We start from the raw sequence: 14,601 nt of genomic DNA on the forward strand, positions 1-14,601 counted from the left end.
CGAACCCGGGTTGAATTTCTGAAAACTCCAATGGGAGATTGCATCTAACAAAGGTATACAATTTTTCGCAATATACGAAAACAAGTCGATATCATGCCATATACCAGCACATCACTGAAATGTATACGGTGACTCACCGAACCATTCGGACACATAGAAATTAAATGAAATTGCCCTGAGTCTATGAAGAAAATAAATTTGGCTAGTGATTACATAATCACAAAATGTATCATAGTAAATCAATATGGAAATGCTTTTTTTCAACACTGAAGATGCAGAAGGGAAAATGTAATAAAAGAAAACTATACAGATATTTTGATAAGGAAATATTAGTACGTATTAATAATAAAACAACGAAAACAAAAAGTCAGTATCTTATGGCCCTTGCTTTCCTTTGCAAAGCTTCCTACAGCCTAGTAGGCACATTTTTTTTGAACAAGTTGGAATGATTTCCCTAGACTCTTCTCTTAATCTCTCTCTCTCTCTCTGAGATGTTTGTTACACTTTATGGGCGTTTTTTGTAGTACCTTCTCCAACTTACTCCATACATTTTTTATGGGAGATTGGGGAAGGTATATAGCACATTTGGCAGTTGTATAACAGCCAACGTTGCTGAACATGAGGTGTATGCCTTAGGTCGTTATCTTGGTAGAAAGTAAAGGTATTGAATAGGGCAAGTTCTTCTGGACTTTTCTTTATATTGTGTTTCAGGATGCAAATTAGACGTTTTTATTCTTTGCTCTCAATATATACCAACTCACACCATTGGCTGAGAAGCATCCTTTGTCTGCAAAACAAAATTTTAAATATGATAATGGTGTTACTGATTTAAAATAATTAAGTTGATAAGGGAGTTTTATTCTAGTTGTACTCCATTAAACCATGTAAGATAAAAAAAATAACCATTTTTATTATTTTGTTTCTCGTTACTAAAAAAGCGAGAAACATGCACACCTCTTGAAGTAGCTATTAGATAAATTTGTAAGTAGAAAATAATAAATATTGTTATGATTCCAAAAGAATCAAGCTGTGCTCGTTCAACGTTCAAGGCCGTTCAAAGAACACATTGCCCGGTAAGGAGATACGTCCTCGCCTTTTACCTGCAAATAATGTGGATGATACTCAATGATGTAATCTAAGGATGCAATCTGAAATGAAACACTCCGATTAAATCCTAACAATATATTGGCGAATAATTACAAAACATGATACAAAAGTTGAAAAGGAAAAGAATATTTCCTACAAACAAAAGTTCAGCTACTTAGCTTTGAGAATCTGTAGAGTGTCAGCCCTCTTTCTTCGCAGGTCTTCATCTACGAGTCCAATACTGTTAGTACTTAATTTGAAACAATCGACTAAGCGAACCTCAATCTACAGAGAACTGGAATCCTCATTAAACTTAAAACTTCCATTTGGCGCCAATCCAATTCTATGAGTCGCTTCCTCCACTGCTACCTCTGTCACCTGCCTTGTAACCAAGAACAAATACTCAAGGTATATAAAATAACAGGTAGCCCCAGTTCGCGATTAGCGTTCTGATTGGCTCCCTGTCCGTGACGTCATATGGAGGTATCGGTGAAGATTTATTTCGCTTGCCTGCTTGTTACACTTCGCGCTTTATTCGTAAAACTGGATTCAAAACATAATTATGATATTCCTTGTCTTTCCAAATACAAATAATGAGTTATTTCTAATCACAGATGAGACAATATAATGTAATAAATATATAAATACCGTCAATAATGATTAATTATCTATACAAATAAAAATGAATATAATGTTTACTCGCTAATTCATTCTAGAGCTTTGGATCGATTTTTATAATTTTTAGTACCGTACATGAGTTATTACGTTGATTAAAGGGCGAATCCTAAAGAGGAAAAGGGGTTCAAAATTTGTACCTAAAATACAGTATCTCACGAACCTATCAAGTTAGAAAGATGAAACTCGGTATATAAACTCCTCATTAAGCTTAAAGAAAAACTGTCCCATTGTTTTTGAAAATTTCCCTTTTAAGGGGAAGAGGGGGCAATTTCTATTCATTGGAACAATGTTTGATTGCTAACTTCTCCTCGACTAACTTTAACGATTTTTGGTACTTTAATGCAGCCAAGCCTAACTTAGGATCTTATCATTTTTTCGCTCGGGATGAGAGGAGATAGGAAGGATGTGACAAATAATCAAAAACAGCCGAAATTGGTGTCCAGTCCATAATTTTCAGGGTCACTGAAATGAAGAGTGACCATTCCGATACCGTTTAAAACCAAATTCATATTCTTTGGGCGTGGGGAAGGGGTGGCATTATGGATTTTTGTCGTTGCACTTTCATTGAAACGTGAATTCTAAGGATGGAAGGAGTTCAAATACTTTCCATAAAACAATACTCTCAATAAGAACATTTCAGGTAGTAAAATACATAAAGCAAACATTATTCAAAATTTCAGAGATTCCGGATATGTAATAACAAATTAGATTAGGTTGTGTTAGGATAGGTTAGGTTATGTTAGACATCTAATCTACCCTAACCTAATATAATCGAATCTAACCTAACCTAATTTGATTAGGTTAGGTTAAGTTAGGTCAGGTTAGATATTTAACCTAACCCGTTGTATTTAGCAGGGGTGTCCACAAGGGGGGCTATGACGCAAACTGCGTCATTGAAATATTTGGGGGGGGGTTGAAAATCTATATAAATATGCTTGAGGGTGTGTAAAATTAATCGAAAAGATTTTTTTTTCATGGAAGAACACCTAAGGATAGACAATTCAGGGGGGGTAGGTACTACTGTATTTAGTGTGTATTAACCAAATTGTCAGAAATCGTGACTGCAAACATTACTACGTCCTTTACATTACTAATATTTGTTTATTACTCAATATAACATATTTTACATTATGTATTACAGGTTATAAATTGCACAGATATCTATAGAGTGGTATACATACATAAAAGAACTACCTTCACAGGGGATAATTTGCAGTTATTTGTCCTACACTTTGTCTTTCGATTTATCTGAATGTAGTTTTTGTGGCTTAGTCCCCTCTCTCGGCCAGCCCTTCAATTATAAGAATATGGCAAGAGTGCACTTTGATCAGAACAAATGATTTTGTCACACGATGTAGAATTCGACATGGAATAAAATCAAAGTGATTTGTACGTGACAGGTACGGTTCGGTTAAACAAGATTAGATTAGGTTAAATTAGGTAAAGCTAGGTTAGGTTCGGTTCGTAATACGTTTTTACGAATGTTCTGCTCAAAGTGCACTTTGCTAGAATAATGTTTCAGATACTTAACAAAACTTACGAATATCATTTAAACTAAAGAATATATGAGAGTATACATTTATATTCTTGTTGGTACCCCCTTTCATTTCGCTTTACGTACATAAACTCTTTAAGCTTCAGGCCGTCAGAAACAAATGTCATAAAAGTAAAATTAATTATTGTTGTTACACACCTATTTTTGAACTTGACTAGTGTCTAGTTTATTTTTCCCCATGCCAGTTTGATATCAATAATGAAGGAACGGCGTCAGATCTTAAACACTACTTTTGCAGGAGACTTAGAAGCTCGTTTTTTCAAACTCTTTGATAATCCTCTGATGAAAAGCGAGCAGAACATATTCGTGCTTTATCCACATTAAAAGTGTTCTTTCGCTTACAGCGGGAAATCAATCTTCTTCGAAGTTCATCATTTTTAGGGAATCGATGGAACATTATTTCATTTGCATTACTTTCTATGTTATTAGAATGAGCTACTGCACAAGTAAAATAACTTTTCCCCATCTTGAAACAGTAGTGTTATTGTTTATGCAGAATTTCACTTATTTTGAAGAATACCGCGATACCTCCACCTGACGTCACCGACCGCAAAGTATCCTGGGAAAAATGAGAGCAGAAAAGCTATCCCGAGAATCCCCTGCAAATACTCATGCCTACGCTTCACTTATATAGGCGATGGGCAGCACGTGGATAGTGGTGTTGCCAGGTTCCTAGTAGAGAACGTGTGGTACCAGATCTTACCACAATGCAAACCACATACGTATTTTCTATGATTGTAAAACTAGAATTTAAAAACAATGACACGGGATTTCTCTAAATGAATAGTATACGAAGGAATTTCAGTCTGAATTAGACTTAATATCAAAAGATTTTCAAAGTAGCGTTTCTTTACAGTAATTGCCGTTGGAGTTAATTATTTTTAACTCATTACATATAGATTTTATATGGCTTTCTACATTTCATTGTAAATGTTATTCTATTAAATTTAATACAATACTAATTTTGTACAAGGCAGTTTACATAACAGCAAAATCTACTTATTTTGCTATAATCCGTTTAATATAAGCAAATTATAACTCTAGATATAAAACAAGATTGCAGAAAGCTAATTCATGTTTTAACACATTATTTGGACTGCCCTGAAACTCCTGAGAAAAAATGCCAAAAGTCATAGTCGATCAGCAACTTGAATGGTATCAACAACATAGCTGCCACATGATAACTTCTATCTATGCTTAAGCTGTAATGTCCCATCACTAAACCAACTTTGTTATGATGTTTTAATTGAAGATAATGCGTGGTTCATTTGATTTCAGTTAATACCTCTCTTGTACTTTGCTGCCATTTTGTAATTTGGCAGGATACACGATAACTGAGTGGTAGAGCACTAACTTCTTTTCTGTGTGTGTGTGTGTGTGTGTGTGTGTGTGTGTGTGTGTCTGTGGTGTCTAGTTTGATCTCCGGTTCGGCACAAACCGGCTTCGTTTCTGTTGGATTTTCTCGGAGTACTCCTATTTCCTTCTACATCATCGTTCTACCAATTCTTCCATCACCATCATTCACTTGCCTTAATCATGCGTTTCTCTTAGCCTAAATGACATAATTATGAGACATTAAACCGAAAGCTTTTGTTACATTTTCAATTTCAAATTCGGCAGTTATTATATTAAAAATAAATATGTTCCGTTTTCATTACAATTGTTTCATAGATTACTAGTATGAAACAACCAGATATAGGGAAAAAAATCTCGAAGAAGACGTTATAGTGTAGAGCCTCATCTTTCTAAGGATATCAATATTATTTCTGTATCTTTGAAAGAAATAGAGACAACTAATTCATTTTGTATAGGACAAAGTGCTGAAATTTGAGAACGTTGATTGCGCTGAGCAAAATACCATTGGAAACGTATTTTCACAACCAAAGATAGAAAATAGTTCTACAAAGTTAATTTGTTTTTTAGTTCATTTTTTCGAGTACGCTATTATTTTTGAAAAACTTGTCCAAAGTAGAATTGTGCTAATGACCTAAAATGGCGGACAACGGTACACTTCAATTTGTGAAAATATGGTAATATATTCTCACAGAATCGAGATAAACAGTTTATTATGGTGGTAAATAAAAGATAATGTATATACAATGCAAGTAACTTGAATAATGGCATTTATACATTGTTGCCATTTTATTATATGGCTGTTAACTTGTTACTACTATTGTTTTATTTTCATTTCGATATATGTGGTTTATGCCAGATAAATTAGAGGCTAGAGGAAATATAATGATATGTCGTTTTTTCTACTTTTCGAGTTAGCTTCGAAATAAGATTTAACATTCCCGTGCAACTCAATGCAATTGCACATACCAAACACGTTTCCTCTGTCATTTGAAGATATATTTCCCAAATTAAACTACCTACATACTGTTCTATGGTTCAATCTCAACCCGCGCCATCTAATATAGGGTGACCAGACGTACTGATTTTCACAGTACAGTACTGTTTTTCAAAGAGCTGTCCTGTGTGTTGCGAAGACGCATAGAAAATCGAGAAATGCCCTTCTTTTGTAAAATGTCCTGCGAAATATACTAAGTTACCTTATTTGCAATACTTGCAATACAAACAATATTTGCAATATATGTTTCATCCTTTATTCACAACATTTTGAATCAGTGGCACATTCTTTTCTGAATGATAGACCTATTGTTTTTTTCAACACTCTTCAAAAGATTATTTTAATCTTTTATTAAAATTTTATACATACTTAGTTTTCTTTTCCATTAAAGTGATTCTTATGTGTTACTCTATCAAATTGTTTTATCCTACTCGTATTTATTATTAGCTAAATATACCCATTCTTTGCATGGGGGTTGTATTTGGAAGTAAACGCCTGTGGGAGCATCACCATTCATTTCAGTGACCGCGAAAACTATGTATTTGACACTAATATCGGTCATTTTGGGCTATTTTTAAATGTCTTGGTATCCCCCTCGCCGAACCTAGGCCTGCATACAATGGTAGCTGAATTTGCAAGTCACTGCTAATGGAAGTGTCACCATTGATCTCAGCGACCGCAAAAACTATGGATTTGACACTAATATCCGTCATTTTATATTACTTTTACTTGTCCCGGTAAACGTCCCCCTTAGACCCTCCTTGGTTCGAATTTTGACAAAAAACGCTTTGCCTTGGTCTAGGGCCTGGATCAAGGTATCAGTGACCAAAATTTGGTAACTCTCGATCAACTTGTCTGGTCCCGGCAAACGCCCCCTGAGACCCCCATGTTCAAAATTTAAAAAAAGCGCTTCGTCTTGATCTGGGGCCTAGACCAAGGTACCCCTGACCAAAATTTGGTAACTCTCGATCCACTCGTCTGGTCTCCAGGCCGCACACAGACAGACAGACAAACAAACACACAAACTCTTTATTTTATTTATATTAGATTCTTGAAAGTATTTGGAGCAATGTTCAAATGCTTTAATACTTTTTTTGAGTATTTTTCTTTTTTAAACAAAAATGAAAGGTTAACGTTAAATAAAATAAGGACATGCACATTACCAGTGGAGTAAACTATCTTATGATATTACATCTGTGTCCTTCTTTCCGCTTGTCTGAATCTGGTTACCCTAATCTAATAACTCAACATCATTGCAAATGGCACTTACCATTATGTTTGCCCAAGCCGCTGAACTATGAAACCATCGGAGATACGAAATAACATTAAATTAAACCTTACTATTTTAATCATACAGTAAAGTTGGAAAAGAAAATATTTGTTTTAATGTATTTTTATAACCCACTGTATGTCTTTTGCACTTTATTTTAAAATAAAAGTCAACGATGTTCGAGATTTAAAAAACAAGATGTTCTTAGGGGATATATTAACAGTATGCGTCATAAAATAATGTTTCATTTTAATTTATTTTAAATATACTTATAATATATATTTCTAGATTTAAAAAATGAAATTGTTTATTCATTTTTCGCAAATTTTATTAGAAAAACATTGAAAGTTCTTTTTAAAAGTCTTAGTTTTTTAATAGCACAGAATTCTGCATTTTGCACATAACATTTTTGAATAAATAAAATCGTTCTTTTTTTTCTTCAGTTGAAAAACTTTCTACAGCTGAAACAGTAACATATTTTTATAATATTGGATACTCATAAAAATAATGAAGAAAGCTTTTACTGATTACAAATTACAGTATGTAGCTTTCTTAAATGCATTTGTTGAATCACTTAGAAAGTTTAGAAGTGCCCTGAATATCACCGCAACGATCATCTTCGTCAACATCTTGATTTAATTCTAGTTTATTCATGCAGAGTTCTCTCTTATATTCTTCACACAATGTTGTGCAGTGGAGTCTCCTTTTCGACACTCACGGTTTCTGGAGCAGTCACGTTTGCAGCCATGCCACAAGAGACCTAGAAGATTACTTGTGCTGGAGGTAATGTGAATACCACGAGTAAGTTTTGTCTCGTCTGTATTTTCCATCCCATTCTTCAGATAAAAGGCAATTCCTATGCCATTCTTAGATATGATGGTGTATTTGAGAACTGCTTGCAACTGAACTTTCAAGGACCTTGGGAGGTTTGTGATATTATACGGTAGCTTTTCTTTCTTTGCAACGGTATTTCGTAAATCTTGTCTTGTTCAGCTCGTCTGTTATTTCCTCGCAGAACAATTTCATAATAAACAGTTCTTATACAAAGATAAAAATGCGCTTAAATTAATATAGCTACGGAAGTTTATTTGCAAAGAAAAACAGAAATTTAATGACAAATTGCCCATCTACTGATGCAGTGGCATTCTACGTTACTTTTAATTCGTTGAACTTCCTCACAAGTCAACCATGAGAACTAGAAGATCGAAGTCTGTACCTATTAATGACTGTGGTTCTTCCTGACTAAAAATTGTTCATTGCTGTTCATAAAATCAATATCCGCATTTCTAGAGGCATGAACAAGGGACAAAAAATACTATTTTTAATACTGACCTAAGAAATTTATCAAAATTTGATTTATTTGCAGTGATTGGCAGGAACGATCTGTTGTGAAGCATACAGGTTATTGATTTGTGTCCCTTCCAGCTTGGTATCATTCTGACCTCCCAATAGATCATCGTAGTTGCAAATCTTCATATCCGCAGACAATAACGTATTCATTACGATGTATCGGAAAAACGTTTTTTTTCGAACTCTTGTTAAGCTTAGTGTTCATTTCTGACCAAATGTGGTTAATAAAGCCCAGAAACATATCGAATCGATACCTCAATTTTTTGAGGTGCCGCTATCGGGTTGAAAGTTCTTAAAAAGTAATGTAATCTCAGATTTTTTAAGGTAATAAGTAAAATAGTTATAACTTTATACTATGCTCTACTTAAGTATTAATAATTGTTTTCGAGACAGTACCAATATAATGTAAAAATATTTCAAGACTCTACTTCAATTTTTTGAGTTGCCGCCATCTCTCTGAACTGTGGGGGGAAAAGTCAATGATCTTTAATTTTTGTAAAAATTCCGCAATAAATATTTAAACATTTTAATAATTTTGCTGTCAGATCAATGGAGTAAAAAATCAATATAATGAAATGTATTCAACTTTTTATACATTTGGAAAACATACAGCGTAACACTTTAAAAGTTTCAGAAAACTCACTGAGATACAACATTAAAGTTTCTGCACCTCTTAGCTTATTTCCAAATAAATTTGCTACATTGGAAATAACCCAGAACTCACCACGAGGAGGTGACTGCAATTCGAGTTCCGCCGTCCCTCCAACTACTGAACTAATCTTTAATTTTGTACTTGAAGATTACTGGTTTCCAAATGTTGTTTAATATTTACGTTCAGTTACCGATTTTTAATTTGTATTCTGATTTTTTGTGAACTGTAGTATCCGCTCCCGAGATTTTAAAGTTGCCAAGATAAGCACATGGTGAGGTCTGCACCATACTAGCCGCTTCTGTCACTAACTTTATCATGTGTTCTACTGCTTGAGTGTGCCAAGGAAAACTTGTTATTCTTTTCCCTTGCAACTGCTGCAATTTTTATGTTATGTAGCAGCTCATATTTGGTTAGGTGTTGTGTTAGTGGTGGTTCCGTCAAGACACGGTCAGACCGGTTTATCATGTCAATGTAAGTTTTCGCCTAATTTGAAATCAGGAACTTTGAATTCTCTCACACTGATAGATAAGGATAATGTTCTTGCTTTCAAAATTCTTTTCGAACCTTACCTTCTTATGTTCACATCTGTGTCTGATATCATTGCCAGAAGTAAATTGTCGGGATGATAAAACCATGCATTTTGCATTATCATTGTAACTATGATTGATTCAGTATTTGAATCCATAAATCTAGAGAATGACATAAGTTTCCATAAATCTTTAGCTCCTTGTGAGCACGATGATTCGCTTTTAATATAGAACCATACAGGAACATAAACATTCATTATGTAGGAAACCATAATCCTGAGATCTGTTGAAGAGTTTCCGTTCCGATGTAAAGGCACAATATTCTATTGGCAGTTGCCAACCATCTCGCCTGATGTACCTTTCCAGGATTTTGACTACCAAACTTGCAGAACAATCGTCCAATAAAACAGCTTGACAATTATTCAGAATATATTTTTGATCTGTGCTTAAATTCGAAGCACTGAAGCTCCAGTGAACAGCTACAGGCTCAAAATCAAGTGGTAAGGATTCACAGTTTTGTAAAGCCATTCCAATTTGTCCTCTTTATGAATTTGGCCCCGTAGTCTACTGGAATAAACGTCTAACTGGATGTTTATTTGTATTCAACAGGAAAATTATTCTTTGAAGTGGCTTTCCTAAATAATTTTCCATATTGGCCATTACTCGATTTTTCTTCCAGTATTAACTGGCTTTTCATCACAGTCTGGAACAATGTTTTGACATGTCAACATTCTTGTCACTGACAAATTGAGTAATGGCTAACTTCATGCAGTCTCCCCTCCCGGACAGTGGACATACGTGGCCGATATATTTAGATTGTGTCTCTTGAGCTAAAACAACACGTTCTTGTTTCTTCACTATCCTATGTGGTATATCATGTATTTTGTTCAGTACTAGCTTTTGGTCTTGCCTTCCGTCAAAATAGAACCCTTTATTTTCGGAAGTCTTTAGGAAAGAAGTGCATTATTCAGTGAAAGTTTTCATTAATGTTTTTCTCCCTTTTGGGATAAGCAACTTTCTCATTTTTCTGAGAAGTGACGAAGCTAACATCTAATAAAGGTGAAGAAGCTAGGAGTGCAGCAGGACGGACAGACACTTTTGATTTGCAAACCGAAGAAATGAACGTTGGCTGTTTAACTCTCATTTGCTTGACTGGTGGACTTGTATCTTTTCCAATTCTTGGATATGGACGGAATGCTTAATCTGTACCCGAACATTCTAAATCATGGTCACTATTACAAAGATTTGCGTCCTCATTTAAAGTTTGTTCAGCTCGTTTTGAATGTTCATATGAACGGTCTATATCAATTACTCCTCCTACAATTATTTCCCTTTTTGTTCTTTGATCAAGACGAAATGGCACTTCTAACTTTCGCACTCGTCTTTCATTTTCACATTTACAATGAATTAGTGGATCAGCACTTTTGCACCAAGCAATATCAGATAAGGTTTTTCTGGCAATTTTTTGAAATTGTACTATTGTAGCATCACATGTAAAGTTATGATTTTTTCCCCTGATTTTAGAAACTGACGAACGTTTTCGTGATGTTGAAGAATAAGGGCAACAATTCTTTGTTGACTTAAAGTAGCTTTATCACATATAGATAACTTCTTCCCAGCTTGAATTATTTTGGAAGCAACTATGTAAGCAATGTCCTTGGTTGGCGAATCTTTTCTAGAACCGGAATTTCTCTTCTTTGTTTCCCTTTCCCATATGAATTGTTTCAGCATACTTTCTATTTAGGCAGTTGAACCCAACTAAACACTTCTGCAGACCCAATAACATTGTGAATAATATTATTTTATGTCCTTTGACCGTAATCAAGTCTTATTCTTCAATTGATGTTGATACAAGCAAAAGAATTGCGCACTCACAGGCATATATGGAGAAATCCACAGGCTTCAAACAATAGGATCAAGCAAGAAACATAATCAAGCATCCATGATACCAAAATAGCAGAAGCACAAAACTCAAATCTGATAATTCACCTCAAACTGCTTGTTATATCTGAGTTAGGCGAGTCCATTTGTTTCGATAATTGAGTTGTAGGTGAGGCAAGTGCAATACACACATATCATAAGTTTATCGAATTTTCCCCAAGTCAAAGTAATGGCGGAACCTCATAAACAAGAGCTTACGGTTTTATATTTCTTCCCTAATTTTATTTGAACTATTTCGAAAACAATTATTACTAAGGGTAATACTGTATAAAGTAATACATATTTCACTTCTTGTTTTAAAAATCTACGACTTCTAAGGGCACCGAACCGCGGGTGAGCCGGGGAGGCCAGGCCTCCCCCAAAGTTCATGTGAGCCCCTTTATTTTATTTATGAATATACAATATTTGGCATAATTTGAGTGCAATTTGTCTTAAAATTTTTATATATATACCTTCTGCATCTGAATGCCCCTCCCCCACTCAAATTTACAGAGAAATCGGCGTCTTTGACGATTTCGTAATTTGTTTTGAATTTCGAGCCAATTGCAGCACCTCAAAAAATTAAGGTATCGATTTGATTTTTTTTTTGTGTTATATTAAACACATTTGGCCAAAAATTGGCACTAAGGGTAAAAGATTTCGAAATAACGTTGTTTTTTTTTTCGATGCACCCTAGTATTAATTGCTTACGTAATGCTTATTTCTGTAATCGATGTATTCATGTCCAAAGTTATTGTTGCATATCTATAACTGTCTTCTTGTAAGAATATAATTTGATAATGATTTTGTTGGGTATTTTTAATACTGATACTATGTGTATAATTGGGAAATGTATATTTTTAGTATATTTCATAGGAAAAGACTTATAAATACGAAAATTAGAATGAGTAAAACAAAATGCTGCTAAATGGACAAGAAAGTTTTGTTTTCGTTTTATTGTTCTTATTTACTGCTCTTTTGACATGAAATTTGTTACATACATGTCTGCTGATTATACACATACTAACATTGTAAGAAATACCGGGCGAATTCGATATGAAATTATATTCCTACAACAACATATTTATAGACATGCGGCAATAATTTTGGACATGAGTGTACATTTGCAAACTTCTCCACAAGTAGCAGACCGGGACCAATATACTACTCAATGTAAAAGGTCATCGCCATAAAGAACGAATCGAGGTGTCCAAGCAAAGTATTGATTAGTTCGCACACCTTGTCACTGTCGTACAATATTATCAAAGAAATTTAGAGGAAATGCAGATAATTCGTACTCCAATAATTTTTTCTTCACTCCTTACAATGCATGCAACACGCTGAAAATGTTGGTTTGTTTTGAATGTCACAGAATATTGGTCATCAAGTAGATTCTTTCCCATTGCTATATTTGGGTTTTTCGCTTAAGCGTCACGTTCTGAAATGTCTTCGTAATAATACTCCTTACACCACTTTTACCTATTTGTAATACCAGGTCTTCAGCTTTAGCGAGTCCACATTTTTTTCTGAAATCGCTACTCTCCTGCATCTTCCATGATACTAATATCGAAACATGTTCGTCCGAGTATTCACCCGTGACTTCGGAGGAAGTTTCAACGACCTCCTTTACTTGTGGACTCACTGGTATTGTGGAAGTCGACGCCGAGGAGTCCGTCATATTCCTGCGTTTAGCCAGTTCAACATTCACTTTCATAGCTCGCATCAAAACTTATTCTATTGTCACATCTAATTACATTCAGCACCACAATTTTTATGTTCAGGATATAGCAAAACAAACCCTTCTCGCGAACAGTTAAATTCTGGTGTCGATAGCGTTGTTTCCAATTGTCTCGTATTATACAGTTATAGATGTAAAACTTTGTCGTAATAGACATATCCAACAGGAAATATTTTACATGATGCGTTAGATACTAAACAGATGAAGCATTCAATTGCTCTTTATTTTCGCTCTCACGAAAGCATGCTTAATAGAAATCTTAATAAAATATATCTGAACAAAGCACCCAATATGCAACAATAACACCAGCGTACCTGTTTCGGCTATGCAACATTGCCTTCATCAGATATGTTATTTAGTGCATTGCTCCATTTTGATATACTAATACATACTGAATATTTCTAAATCTATAATAGACAATATATAAAGATCTATATTACTGTACTCGAGTCAAATTTATGTAGATAACTTTATCATGGGTGCTTTGCCACCATATTCATGAATTCAGTTTAGGTTATTGTGCAATTTCTATTTTAGTCATGTTTGTCAAGAGCAGCAGTGTGCCCGAAAGAATGAATCAATACATCCATCTGGTAACCAACTTAGTGTAAGTACTAAAGTGGTTGAGAAAACAATAACTTTAGATGAAATAGAAGAGTTGGGTGCTGGAGAAGGCGATAATGAATCAGTAATTTCAGATACTGTTCCAAAACAGGATATTTTAAAACGTCTAAGAAGGCGAAATTATCAAATTCACGTAAATGAAGGTTTTGTGATGTGACTTACAAATCAGAGCGAGGATGGACAAAACCAAAGTGATTACAAAATGATTGTATTTCTACAGACCTATTTGACTTATTTGTTGATAATGTGGTGATAGAATACATTATCAAGTGTACAAATACGTATGGTTTTAAAAGTGATGATCATTCATTTTAGATTAGGATTTAGATTTCCGGGCTTTCGGCATCTAAGGCCATTTACTCCTTCACGTTTTGAGGGATGACGTCCATCGACGAGCACAAAATCCGGCGAAAGGGAAGTAAGAAAGGATGGGGCAAGGAAGGAAGCGGCCTGGAACCTATAAGTTAGGTACCACCCAGGCATTTGCCTGGTGTGAATGAGGAAAACCCAGGAAAACCTCATTCTGGGCTGCTGGCCTGAAAAAGCGTTTTACACTTTTTCGACCGAGTGCCCCCAAATCATTCATTTTGTGTATCAGCTGGTGATATCCAGTTATTTATTGCTATGTTGTTTTAAAGTGGCCATTGTACTGTATGTCATGTTGTGTATCTACGTTGGGAATGTTTTGAGGTTTCAAGAACATTTAATTGGAATATTTTGAATATATTTTGCGATACATTCAATATATGATATTTCTAAGTCAAATAAGAATAATAAATTTCGCAAGGTTCGATAACTGTTCTCTATCTTGAGAAAATGTTGGTTATAATGTTTCTCTAATGACGCAAGTT

Source organism: Thermobia domestica, chromosome 2, assembly GCF_964235325.1.
Source record: "Thermobia domestica chromosome 2, izTheDome1.hap1.1, whole genome shotgun sequence".
Taxonomy (NCBI): Eukaryota; Metazoa; Arthropoda; class Insecta; order Zygentoma; family Lepismatidae; genus Thermobia; species Thermobia domestica.